At 38.9% G+C, this 13,754-nt stretch overlaps 1 protein-coding gene and 1 non-coding gene across 13 annotated transcripts in view; both read right to left on the bottom strand.

Annotated features, from left to right (window-relative positions):
- The window catches only part of ARHGEF28 (Rho guanine nucleotide exchange factor 28), a 308,933-nt gene that overhangs the window by 239,334 nt on the left and 55,845 nt on the right, over window positions 1-13,754 (bottom strand). The gene's annotated exons all lie outside the window — the stretch shown is intronic.
- On the bottom strand, window positions 9,642-9,714 carry TRNAR-UCU (transfer RNA arginine (anticodon UCU)). Its single transcript has one exon. It is a non-coding gene; the product is annotated as a tRNA-Arg (tRNA).

Raw genomic sequence — 13,754 nt, forward strand, 5'->3', positions numbered from 1 at the left:
CCACAGGCTATACCCAAGGCACCATGGGGTAGCAATACACCCTGATTGTTGCCAACATACCCAGGAGATAACAAACAGCTTCCAGAGGGCAGACAGTAGAAACAAGAAGAACTACAATTCTGCAGGTTGTGGAAGGAAAACCACATTCACAGAAAGACAGACAAAATGCAAAGGCAGAGGACTTTGTACCAGATGAAGGAACAAGAAAAAACCCCAGAAAAACAACTAAATGAAGTGGAGATAGACAACCTTCCAGAAAAAGAATTCAGAATAATGATAGTGAAGATGATCCAGGACCTCGGAAAAAGAATGGAGGCAAAGATCGAGAAGATGCAAGAAATGTTTAACAAAGACCTAGAAGAATTAAAGAACAAACAAACAGAGATGAACAATACACTAACTGAAATGAAAAATACACTAGAAGGAAACAATAGAAGAACAACTGAGGCAGAAGAATGGATAAGTGACCTGGAAGACAGAAAGGAGGAATTCACTGCCGCGGAACAGCATAAAGAAAAAAGGAATGAAAAGAAATGAAGACAGCCTAAGAGACCTCTGAGACAACATTAAATGCAACAATATTCACATTATAGGGGTCCCAGAAGGAGAAGAGAGAGAGAAAGGACCCGAGAAAATACTTTAAGAGACTATAGTTGAAAACTTCCCTAACATGGGAAAGGAAATAGCCACCCAAGTCCAGGAAGTGCAGAGAGTCCCAGGCAGGATAAACCCAAGGAGAAACACGCCAGAACACATAGTAATCAAATTGACAAAAATTAAAGACAAATTATTGAAAGCAAAAAAGGAAAAACAACAAATAACATACAAGGGAACTCCCATAAGGTTAACAGCTGATTTCTCAGCAGAAACTCTACAGGCCAGAAGGGAGTGGCAGGATATATTTAAGGTGATGAAAGAGAAGAACCTACAACCAAGATTACTCTACCCGGCAAGGATCTCATTCAGATTCGATGGACAAATCAAAAGCTTTACAGACAAGCAAAAGCTAAGAGAATTCAGCACCACCAAACCAGCTCTACAACAAAAGCAAATGGAACTTCTCTAAGTGGGAAACACAAGAGAAGAAAAGGACCTACAACAACAAACCCATAACAATTAAGAAAATGGTAATAGGAACATACATATCGATAATTACCTTAAATGTGAGTGGATTAAATGCTCCAACCAAAAGACACAGGCTGGCTGAATGGATACAAAAACAAGACCCATATATATGCTGTCTACAAGAGAACCCCTTCAGACCTAGGGACACACACAGACTGAAAGTGAGGGGATGGAAAAAGATATTCCATGCAAATGGAAATCAAAAGAAAGCTGGAGTAGCAATACTCATATCAGATAAAATAGACTTTAAAATAAAGAGTGTTACAAGAGACAAGGAAGGATACTACATAATGATCAAGGGATCAATGCAAGAAGAAGATATAACAATTATAAATATATATGCATCCAACATAGGAGTACCTCAATACATAAGGCAACTGCTAACAGCTATAAAAGAGGAAATCAACAGTAACACAATAATACTAGAGGACTTAAACACCTCACTTACACTGATGGACAGATCATCCAGACAGAAAATTAATAAGGAAACACAAGCTTTAAATGACACAATAGACCGGATAGATTTAATTGATATTTATAGGACATTCCATCCAAAAACAGCAGATTACACTTTCTTCTCAAGTGCACACGGAACATTCTCCAGGAGAGTTCACATCTTGGGTCACAAATCAAGCCTCGGTAAATTTAAGAAAATTGAAATCATATCAAGCATCTTTTCCAACCACAACGCTATGAGATTAGAAATGAATTACAGGGAAAAAATCGTAAAAAACACAAACACATGGAGGCTAAACAATATGTTACTAAATAACCAAGAGATCACTGAAGAAATCCAAGAGGAAATGAAAAAATACCTAGAGACAAATTACACCGAAAACACTATCCAAAACCTATGGGATGCAGCAAAAGCAGTTCTAAGAGGGAAGTTTATAGCAATACAATCCTACCTCAAGAAACAAGAAACATCTCAAATAAACAATCTAACCTTACACCTAAAGGAACGAGATAAAGAAGAACAAACAAAACCCAAAGTTAGTAGAAGGAAAAGAAATCATAAAGATCAGAGCAGAAATAAATGAAATAGAAACAAAGTTAGCAATAGCAAAGATCAATAAAACTAAAAGCTGGTTCTTTGAGAAGATAAACAAAATTGATAAACCTTTAGCCAGACTCATCAAGAAAAAGAGGGAGAGGACTCAAATCAATAAAATTAGAAATGAAAAAGGAGAAGTTACAACAGACACCACAGAAATAAAAGCATCCTAAGAGACTACTACAAGCAACTCTATGCCAATAAAATGGACAACCTGGAAGAAATGGACAAATTCTTAGAAAGGTATAACCTTCCAAGACTGAACCAGGAAGAAACAGAAAATATGAACAGACCAATCACAAGTAATGAAATTGAAACTGTGATTAAAAATATTCCAAGAAACAAAAGTCCAGGACCAGATGGCTTCACAGGTGAATTCTATCAAACATTTAGAGAAGAGCTAACACCCATCCTTCTCAAAATCTTCCAAAAAATTGCAGAGGAAGGAACACTCCCAAACTCATTCTATGAAGCCACCATCACCTGATACCAAAACCAGACAAAGATACTACAAAAAAGAAAATTACAGACCAATATCACTCGTGAATATAGATGCAAAAATCCTCAACAAAACACTAGCAAACAGAATCCAACAACACATTAAAAGGATCATACACCATGATCAAGTGGGATTTATCCCAGGGATGCAAGGATTCTTTAATATACACAAATCAGTCAATGTGATATGCCATATTAACAAATTGAAGAATAAAAACCATATGATCATCTCAGTGATGCAGAAAAAGCTTTTAACAAAATTCAACACCCATTTATGATAAAAACTCTCCAAAAAGTGGGCATAGAGGGAACCTACCTCAACATAACAAAGGCCATATATGACAAAACCACAGCAAACATCATTCTCAATGGTGAAAAGCATTTCCTCTAAAATCTGGAACAAGACAAGGTTGCCCACTCTTACCACTATTATTCAACATAGTTTTGGAAGTCCTAGCCATGGCAATCAAAGAAGAAAAAGAAATAAAAGGAATACAAATTGGAAAAGAAGTACAACTGTCACTGTGTGCAGATGACATGATACTATACATACAGAATCCTAAAGATGTCCCCAGAAAAGTACTAGAGCTAATCAATGAATCTGGTAAAGTTGCAGGATACAAAATTAATGCACAGAAATCTCTTGCATTCTTATATACTAACAACGAAAGATCAGAAAGAGAAATTAAGGAAACAATCCCATTCACCATTGCAACAAAAAGAATAAAATACCTAGGAATAAACCTACCTAAGGAGGTAAAAGACCTGCATTCAGAAAATTATAAGACACTGATGAAAGAAATCAAAGATGACACAAACAGATGAAGAGATATACCATGTTCTTGGACTGGAAGAATCAATATTATGAAAATGACTATACTACCCAAAGCAATCTACAAATTCAGTGCAATCCCTATCAAACTACCAGTGGCATTTTTTACAGAACTAGAACAAAAAAATCTTAAAATTTGTATGGAGACACAAAAGACCCTGAATAGCCAATGCAGTCTTGAGGGAAAAAAACAGAGCTGGAGGAATCAGACTCCCTGACATCAGACTATATTACAAAGCTACAGTAATCAAGACAATATGATACTGGCACGAAAACAGAAATACAGATCAATGGAACAAGATAGAAAGTCCAGAGATAAACCCATGCACCTACGGTCAACTAATCTGTGACAAAGGAGGCAAGGATATACAATGGAGAAAAGACAGTCTCTTCAATAACTGGTGCTGGGAAAACTGGACAGCTACATGTAAAAGAATGAAATTAGAACACTCCCTAACACCATACACAAAAATAAACTCAAAATGGATTACAGACCTAAATGTAAGACCGGATACCATAAAACTGTTAGAGGAAAACATAGGAAGAACACTCTTTGACATAAAGCACAGCAAGATCTTTTTTGATCCACCCTCTAGAGTAACGGAAATAAAAATAAACAAATGGGACCTAATGAAACTTAAAAGCTTTTGCAAAGCAAAGGAAACTGCAAACAAGATGAAAAGACAACCCTCAGAATGGTAGAAAATATTTGCAAACGAATCAACGGACAAAGGATTAATCTCCAAAATGTATAAACAGCTCATGTAGCTCAATATTAAAAAAACAAACAACCCAATTCAAAAATGGGCAGAAGACCTAAATAGACATTTCTCCAAAGAAGACATACAGATGGCCAAGAAGCATATGAAAAGCTGCTCAACGTCACTAATTATTAGAGAAATGCAAGTCAAAGCTACAATGAGGTATCACCTCACACCAGTTAGAATGGGCGTCATCAGAAAATCTACAAACAACAAATGCTGGAGAGGGTGTGGAGAAAAGGGAACCCTCCTGCACTGTTGGTGGGAATGTAAATTGATACAGCCACTATGGAGAACAGTATGGAGTTTCCTTAAAAAAACTAAAAATAGAATTACCATACGACCCAGCAATCCCACTACTGCGCATATACCTGGAGAAACCATAATTCAAAAAGACACATGCACCCCAATGTTCATTGCAGCACTATTTACAATAGCCAGGTCATGGAAGCAACTAAATGCCCATCAACAGACAAATGGATATAGAAGATGTGGTACATATATAAAATGGAATATTACTCGGCCATAAAAAGGAACGAAATTGGGTCATTTATAGAGACATGGATGGATGGATCTAGAGCCTGTCCTACAGAGCAAAATAAGTCAGAAAGAGAAAAACAAATATCATATATTAACACGTATATGTGGAACCTAGAAAAATGGTACAGATGAACCTGTTTGCAGGGCAGAAATAGAGACACAGATGTAGAGAACAAACATATGGACACCAAGGGGGGAAAGCAGTGGGGGGGTGGGGGGGGTGGAGGTGGTGAATTGGGAGATTGGGATTGACATGTATACACTAATATGTATAAAACAGATAACTAATAAGAACCTGCTGTATAAAAAATAAATAAAATTCAAAAAAAAAAAGACGAGAAAAGAAAACAAAAGCAACAGCTTCCAAAACAGTAGCTTAACCCATAAAGTGAAACCAAGCCTTAGAATATTGCCAAAAAGATACCTAATTAATGTACAGCTTTCTAGTGTTGTAACCTCCATACAACACTGTATCCCATCCCTACCTGAGGCTATTCCTGGTTATGGAACTGGAGCAGCTTGGGCAAAGTTCTGCAAATAAGAGAATGAAGAAAGCCCACCAACATCGAGAGGGGACTTGTCTCATTAGAACAGAAAGAGGATATGGCTACAAAGCAAGAGACAAACGCAAGATGATAAGCCATATCTGAGGGGGAGAGTAAAGTGCTCAAAGTTGTGAAACAGGCATCTCTGAAGAGGCTAAAGGCAGCAATCCAAAGATGAATTAGAATCACAGCAGAGGAGAGAAAAGAGACAGTCGGGACCATCAACACGTCTTGATGACTGATCAAGTGCAGAAGACAGTTACAGAGGAATAAGGAAAACTCCGATTTAAAGCCACAGTGCCTGGGAGAATGGGGGTATGGTAACAGAAATCAGGAAGTTAGAAAGGGGGTTGGTTTAGAGGAGAACTTGAAAAAGTTTTTTTAAATATAACAGTCTGGATTTGAAGCCAAGGCTGGATAATTGAGTGGAAAGAGCAAACGGGCCAGCTGGAAACAGAAGATGCAGCAGGCGCAGAGGTCAGGAGGAGGGCCCGCGTGTGGGAGGCTTCGTGGAGGAGCTGTGGTTGAAAAAACAAGGAGAGATAAGCTGCCTAGAAAGAGAGGAGAAAGGAGTGGGCCCGGGGAACGCCCACGTAAGCAGATGAGAAGAAAGTGCAATAGACAAAGAAAGAGCACAACTTGAAAGAGGACCAGCGGAGTTTGAGGACACTGAGAATACATTTTTCAAGTATAAATGAGATCAGGCAACGTCCCCACCGAGACTCCCACACCGACTTCTCATTTCATCACCTTGGCCACAAAGCTCTCCGTGAATGACCTCACCCACCTCTCTGACCTGTCTCCTCTCCTTCACTCAGGATGCACCGGCCACATTGGCCTTTTGCTGTCCCTCAGATACATGAGGTTCATTCCTACTTCGGGGACTTTGTGCTTTCTGATCCTTCTACTAGAAGGCTCTCAGGGGATTCTGGTTCCTAAACTATGAAATCTCTCACACACACACCATTCTCTACCATATCACACTGCTGTAGTGTCCTAACGCACACTACTAGCTGAAACTCTTATGTCTTTATTTACCTACTCCTTGTCTGTCTCTCCAACTCTGAAGTGGACTCCGGCAGAGTGAGGTCCTAGGATCTTTTCTGTTTCCCTCTCCACTACATCCTTAGTGACTCGAAGAGTGCACTGCACTACATGGGGACTTAAGAAAAAACCTTAGATTAAGCAAGAGCCAGATTAGTGTCCTTCATAAGTGAGTCTAGTTTCAGAAAAACAAACAAACAAGGTTAAAGCCAAACTACATCAAGTTATGGAGAGGAAAAAGAGGCAGGAGTTTGAGACAACAGTATTCAAACCAAACAGCACACGCCCTCAGGGGTGAGGGGAAGGAATTGTTGATAATGTAGAATCTCTATATATCACACCTTCTAGAAGAGCTGCCTTTCCAGAATGTGAAAATAAAACATTTTTACTGCTTCACACCTTATTTCTTGTACTGAGGGTTCTCCCAAAGAAAAATCTGACCCACACCCGTCATGCCTAAAATTCTTGCTTAAGATGGTAATACATCTTTTAAAAAAATCAAATAGAACAAAAATGTTAATTCCTGCAAGTTCTATGTTAAAAAATACAAGACTGCACATTACCCAAAATTGTGAGGGCTGCCACTGAAATATGGGAAGTGAGACAATCAGACTTTAAGAACACTTGGTACTTAGGTACCCACAGTCCCCAGCGCACACCAGCAAAGACATTCCTTCAGATATGCTGAGTGCTGGGGCTAATTCTTCCTGCAGTTTCCTGCAGTTGTACATTTTACCTTCAGGCCTTTTCACAGAAGTCTGTCATCTCACGGTGACAGCAGAAGAGGGCATCATAACGTGCCATTGTGCTGAGAGGAAACAGTAGTGTCTCTTTAAGAATCTGGACAGGGACGAAGTTAAGGGAGGATTTATGTAACGTCTCTAAGTCAAAGGTTTTGCTAGAGTCTAAGGAGTGGTTTTTCCCCTCCTTGCCTGCCAGAACCATCAAGCAATCTCTTGTAGCAGCTAAGGAGCTCAAGATTTCACAAGAACTGACATCTCGTGGCTGCTGGCCAGGCAGGGTAGCTACCACGGTTCTCCTGCTCTGTGGCTAGAACAACATGCTGCTTTGGAATTGGTTTGCCCCCTCCTTAAGGAAAACAGGAGAAAAAGCAAAAAGGTAAAAGCAGGACCAGGCAGAGAAAGACCAGCCAGGAAAAGGTCAAGCTAAGTTGGTAGAAAGTAAGAACCACCAAGGAGAGCTGACTTCAGCCAGCCCAGTTCAGACAATGATGGAGGATGCCACCCAACAGGTAGAAATTAGTTGAGATGCTCATGCTGCCATGTTTAAGTCAAAACACAGGTAACGTTAGTGTAATTTCCTAAAAACAAATTTGCACAAAGTAAACGTGTGATCGAGCAGTTCATCTCAGGCAAAAGCCCCTCCTGATTCCATTGTCAAAGCCAGAATTAGCCGTATTGACATGTGCTAAAAGATACCCTCGCCTGTGCCCTGACACCCGAACTAGTGAAATTTATATTAAGTTGAGCTTGAGAGCTTGATGGTACAATGACCATCAGTTACCAGGCCCAGCTTTTTGTGAGCAAATGAGCTTTAGAGGGTCAGGGTTGCCTAGAGTTAGTTACAAGCAGCATTCTCCAGCAGGACAAAAAAGTGTAAGAAAAGGGAGATATTTTAATTGAAGGTCCAAGAAGTAGCACCATTCTTCACGTTGTAAATCTCAAAGGAAGACTGCAGGGTGGCAAAGGATGAAATGGGTACCTGGCCAATGGGGAAATGAAGTGGCAGAAGCAATGCAATGGAGAAGGGCATTTTGATTAGCCGGTGAAGGTGGGAAAACCCCACGCTTATCGTGGATCTGCCACTAACAAACTTTCTGAGCAAAAAAAATGTTATGGCTTCCAATACATCATTTACAAATCCTGAGTTCAAACCAGCTGAGTTAACTAGTCAGATAAGAGACTCTCCTGCTCGGAGCCTGAATTTCCTCATCTGCAAAGTGCGGGTGGCCAGGCGAAGGTCTCTAAGGTGCCTTCACATACTAAGATTCCAAGCTGATGGTTAAGACAGGCTGATCACAGGCGGCCCATGAGGGGACACAGAGCCACAAGCAGAGAAGGGGCAGCATCTGGAGGACAGGATTTCCTTCAACAGGAACCAGAAGCCAGAAGGAATCTGCGGGAAGGAGGCGTCCGCCAGGTGAGTGCAGAACAAAGCAACCAAGTCACTTGCAGCCTCAATAGGAAACTGCCTCCCTGGGTCCTGTCCTAGGGTCCCCCCTCCAGAAGGCCGGGGCCTAGGAGAGTGTACCAAGCCCCAGAAATAGAAGTGATTGAATGGAGGAGGTTTAGCTCAACTACGTGAAGTGATCAGCAAACATCAGATTACCCCTTCAATTACGTACAATAAGCCCAACAGCAACCAATATACTTGGGACCAAACTCGGCAGGATACTGTGACTCAGAATAAAAGAATAACAAACACAAAATGCTAAGGGAAAAGGGAAGCCATTTAGATCCAGCTGGCAACAAGCTACTGAAGCTAAAACTCCATCGTCCAAACCATTATACAATCTGCAGCCTCAGGAGAAAGAAATGATTACTCTTCTCAGTCAACTGCTACGATTAACACATCTAAAGGGTGGAAGAGAGCAAGAGCCCACACGCAAAGTTCCACAAACACACCCTTTGCAGATGTTGTAGAAGTCTCCATGGGTTAGATGCTGATATTAGCCAGAATCCAAGAAACAGCAGAAATGAAGCACCATGGCAAAAAAAAAAAAAGATTAAAACAAGGGAATTTTTTGAACTTTTATAAAATTTAACACAAAATTTAACATGCTACCTTTGCACAGTAAAAGTGAGTTTATAACTCCCAATTCATAATTATCACAGTTGTTAGGGCTAAAGAACCAGATATTAAATATATCTGAAAGTTGCTGAATAGAATGTGAACTCTTACACCTCATTTGCAAAGAAATCATTCAAACTGGAAGTATGTACATCCTGCATCCAGCAATTCCACTCCTGGGAATCTATCCCATAAAGATGAAAGTACTGATAAATAAGGACATATGGACAAGGATGTCTAGTGAACACCCATCCACAGAGAAGTGTCTTGATCCACACCCATTTATTAAAAAGAATGAATTAGAGCTACACCTGACAACTTGCAGGAATTTCCACAAAGTAATGCTGAGTTGGAAAAGATACAGAAGTTTATATAATATGATCCACATATATATTTTTTCTGGCTGCACCACGCAGCTTGCAGGATCTTAGTTCCCTGACCAGGGATTGAACCCATGGCCCCTGCATTAGAAGTGCAGAGTCCTAACCACTGGACCACCAGGGAATTCTCTGATCCAGGTTTTTTAAGTGGTTTTATTAAAGCCTGTATCTATCTATATGTATGTGTAGGGTTGTATGAGCACAGAAAAATGTAGAAATATATACACTAAGTCAATGATTCTCAAACATTAGCACACATCAGAATCACCTGAAGGTTTTGTTAAAACACAGATATCTGGGCCCCACGCCCAGAGTGTCTGATTCAGTAGGTCTAGGGTGAGGTCTGAGAATTTCTATTTCCAACATGTTTCCCAAGGATGCTAATGCTGCTTGAGAGTGACTGCAATAGGTTTCAGCAAGAGTTGCCTGTGGGACAGGAGTAGAGATATAAGATGAGGGGAGAGAATAATGAGGATCTATGCAAGATAACATAAACAGCTTTTCTCTATGATTCCTTTTATGGATCGTGGTGGGGGCGGAGGGGTGTGGATGTGTGTATAGATGTGCAAAAACAAATTCCTGAAAGGACTGTCATCAAAACACTAATGAAAATTCTCCCAAAGGTGGAATTTAAAGTGATCTTTCTCCTTGGTAATTTCTTATTTTTTTTTTTATAATGAGCAAGTGTGATTTAAATAATCATTTAAAATAAAGCAATTTTACTGAGGAAGAGAGAATCTTTGGAAACAACAATTTCACAAGGAAAAGCTCTTCTGTTTTGTTCACAGCACTGAACTGATATTTTTGGAAAGATGAATGCTAAGTACACTTTATATAAAAATTAAAATATAATTAATGTGGAAAAGGAAGTTCTTGGATAAAGTACCTAAGTACAACATGTGTTTTATAACCTTCCTTAATCCACAAAAACTTAGAGAAAACTCAATTTAAAAAGTAATCAAAAATAACCTCCAATGGAATATAATCTGTAAAAGGAACAACAACAGAAACACTGAATCACTATGCTGCACACCTGAAACTAACACAATATTGTAAATCAACTGTACTTCAATTTTTTAAAAAATTCAGCAAAAACATACAATTTGGCTTACAATCACTTTCTCTTTCAAAATTCAATCAGATACTCAGTAAGCAAAATCTCTTTTCAAGCTGTACTTGCATCATTTCCTCTCTTTATATACAGACTAGAAAATAAAATAAGACTAAAAAAAACCTAAAATAAAAAAATAACTTTATGACTTCAAATATAGGATTTAAGTTCCCAAGTGGTGTCCATTAAAGAGTGTTAAGCTAGAATACAAGTATCTTAGATCAGTTATAATAATTCTAATTTACATTTTTCCAGGCTTTCACATTTCTCATTAGCTTCTTCACTACAACTCTTTGCTAGCTTAAAACATCTCCTCCTAAAACCATGTTACCATTCTATCTAAAAATTAAGCCTAGACTTCAAACCAGATGGCATGCCTCTGCCACCTTTTCTGCTGGGAACAAAGAGCCTGGCCTTCCAGAGCTGCTTCCTTTAGTGCCCCTTAAAGTACAGATGCAGGAAGCTGCTCAGAAGCTGAAAACTGGACTTGTAATGCTTATATCCCTAAGGTTTGCAAATCAGTATGATAAACTCTTCACTACCAGTCTTGCCAACTCCTGCTTCTTCTCTAATCTTATTATAGTACAGTGTTTCTCTTTTCCTGCAATAGCAACTCAGTGGACCTCCATGGCTCATTTTAAAAATTAGCATAAGTCTGTGGCTGAGTTCGGGAATATTCCTGCATTCCCAATGCTAAGATTGCCTCCTTCCTAAAGATAAGCAAACAGAAATGTTTGCCCACCCCCCCCAAAAAAAGGAGAAAAAAGTTTGCCCCAAAACAGTCAAAAAAATTTAAAGCACACAGAATCAGAGACTGCCTCCCTCCCTCTGAAACAGATTCCTGGGAGATAGAGGAAAAAAAAATTAAGTTCCTGCTTTGTGCTCACAGTAAAACTATGGGAGCATAAGAAGAAACATGCCAAGATTTGAAAATACTACACAAAAACTAAAAACAAAGTAAAGCTCTAAAACTGTTCTGGCAAGCAGGAAATAAACAACAGTACAGAAAACTTACGCAGAAAAGAAAACATGCTACCGGAATTCAGACTAAAAAAAAAAAAAAAAAAAAATGGCTAGAACAGTCTAACCCTAGAATATCAGCTATTCTAGAAGAGGCAAACAATACTGAAAGACAAAAGGATAAAACCTTAAAAAAGAAGTTGGAAGTTTTCATGGATCCAAACAAAAGGTATGAGGGGGAGAAACAAAGACTTACATCGATAGATTTTTTTTAACATCTTTATTGGAGTATAATTGCTTTACAATGGTGTGTTAGTTTCTGCTTTATAACAAAGTGAGTCAGCTATACATATACATATATCCCCATATCTCCTCCCTCTTGCGTCTCGCTCCCACCCTCCCTATCCCACCCCTCTAGGTGGTCACAAAGCACGGAGCTGATCTCCCTGTGCTATGCAGCTGCTTCCCACTAGCTATCTATTTTACATTTGGTAGTGTATATATGACCATGCCACTCTCTCACTTCGTCCCAGCTTACCCTTCCCACTCCCCGTGTCCTCAAGTCCATTCTCTACATCTGTGTCTTTATTCCTGTCCTGCCCCTAGGTTCTTCAGAACCTTTTTTTTTTTTAGATTCCATATATATGTGTCAGCATACAGTATTTGTTTTTCTCTTTCCGACTTACTTCACTCTGTATGACAGACTCTAGGTCCATCCACCTCACTACAAATAACTCAATTTCGTTTCTTTTTATGACTGAGTAATATTCCATTGTATACATATGCCACATCTTCTTTATCCATTCATCTGTCAATGGACACATCCATAGATTTTTCTAAAGGTATAAAGAATCTATCATCTGTAGGAAGGATTCTCTATAGTGACCCAAAAGTAAAGACAGAAAAACATTTTAACTAAAAAATGTTATAAGAGATTAATCAAAACAGGTTATAATCAAAGGAACAAAAATATCACTTACAGGATCCACTTGAATGAAGTATCCTTTTGTGAAGGATAGGTAGAAGTTGGGGGATAATTACTATCAATTTTTTTCTCCATGATTATTGCCCCACTATGTGATTTAATTCTTCTTGAGATAAACCTTGTAATTTATATTTTTAAAGCCTGTCTTGGGACTTTCCTGGTTGCACAATGGTTAAGAATCCGCCTGCCAGTGCAGGGGACATGTGTTCGAGCCCTGGTCCAGGAAGATCCCACATGCCGCGGAGCAACTAAGCCCGTGCGCCACAACTACTGAGCCTGCACTCTAGAGCCCGTGAGCCACAACTACTGAGTCTGCATGCCACAACTACTGAAGCCCACATGCCTAAAGCCTGTGCTCCGCAACAAGAGAAGCCACCGCAATGAGAAGCCCTCACACCACAACAAAGAGTAGCCCCCGCTCACCGCAACTAGAGAAAGCCAGTGTGCAGCACCAAAGACTCAATGCAGCCAAAAATAAATTATTTTTTTTAAAAAACCTGCCTCAAAAGATTTTCCCAGTGCATAAGCATACAATTATGCTTAGTATTATTTTATAATTAAGATATCATCTCAATGTTATGGAATCTTCATAATTTCTAGTTTTGTTTGGGTTCTCTCTTAATCACACTTACCAGAGTTATCTTGTTTTTCCAAAAGAACTAGTCATGACAGCTAGATAGAATTGCTAAAAGTACATGAAAGCATCAAAATTAAGAGATCCAATGTATCAGTCAAATACAAATTTATTTACATCATGTAAATAAATGCCAAGAGAACCTTCAATAAAATTCTACGGAGATATAGATAAAACTCTGGAAGAAAATACACCAAAAATGTCAACAGTGATCATTACAACTAACACGATTAAAGATGGTTGTGATTTTTGCATATATATTTTAGATAAGTATATATGAAATACAATAAATATGAATAAAATGTTAAGAGTTTATAAACCAGATTGCAGTTAACTAGGAGAAACTAGAAGTGAATATTTATGAAACCTCTGAAGACAGAAGGTCACAGAGGGGGTCTGCCACGAGATACAGAAACAAGTCAGAGTCTAGTTTGTGTTTGCTTTGTTTATGTGTTACTTATTTGATGAAATTTA

This window comes from Orcinus orca, chromosome 3 (genome assembly GCF_937001465.1).
Source record: "Orcinus orca chromosome 3, mOrcOrc1.1, whole genome shotgun sequence".
NCBI lineage: Eukaryota > Metazoa > Chordata > Mammalia > Artiodactyla > Delphinidae > Orcinus > Orcinus orca.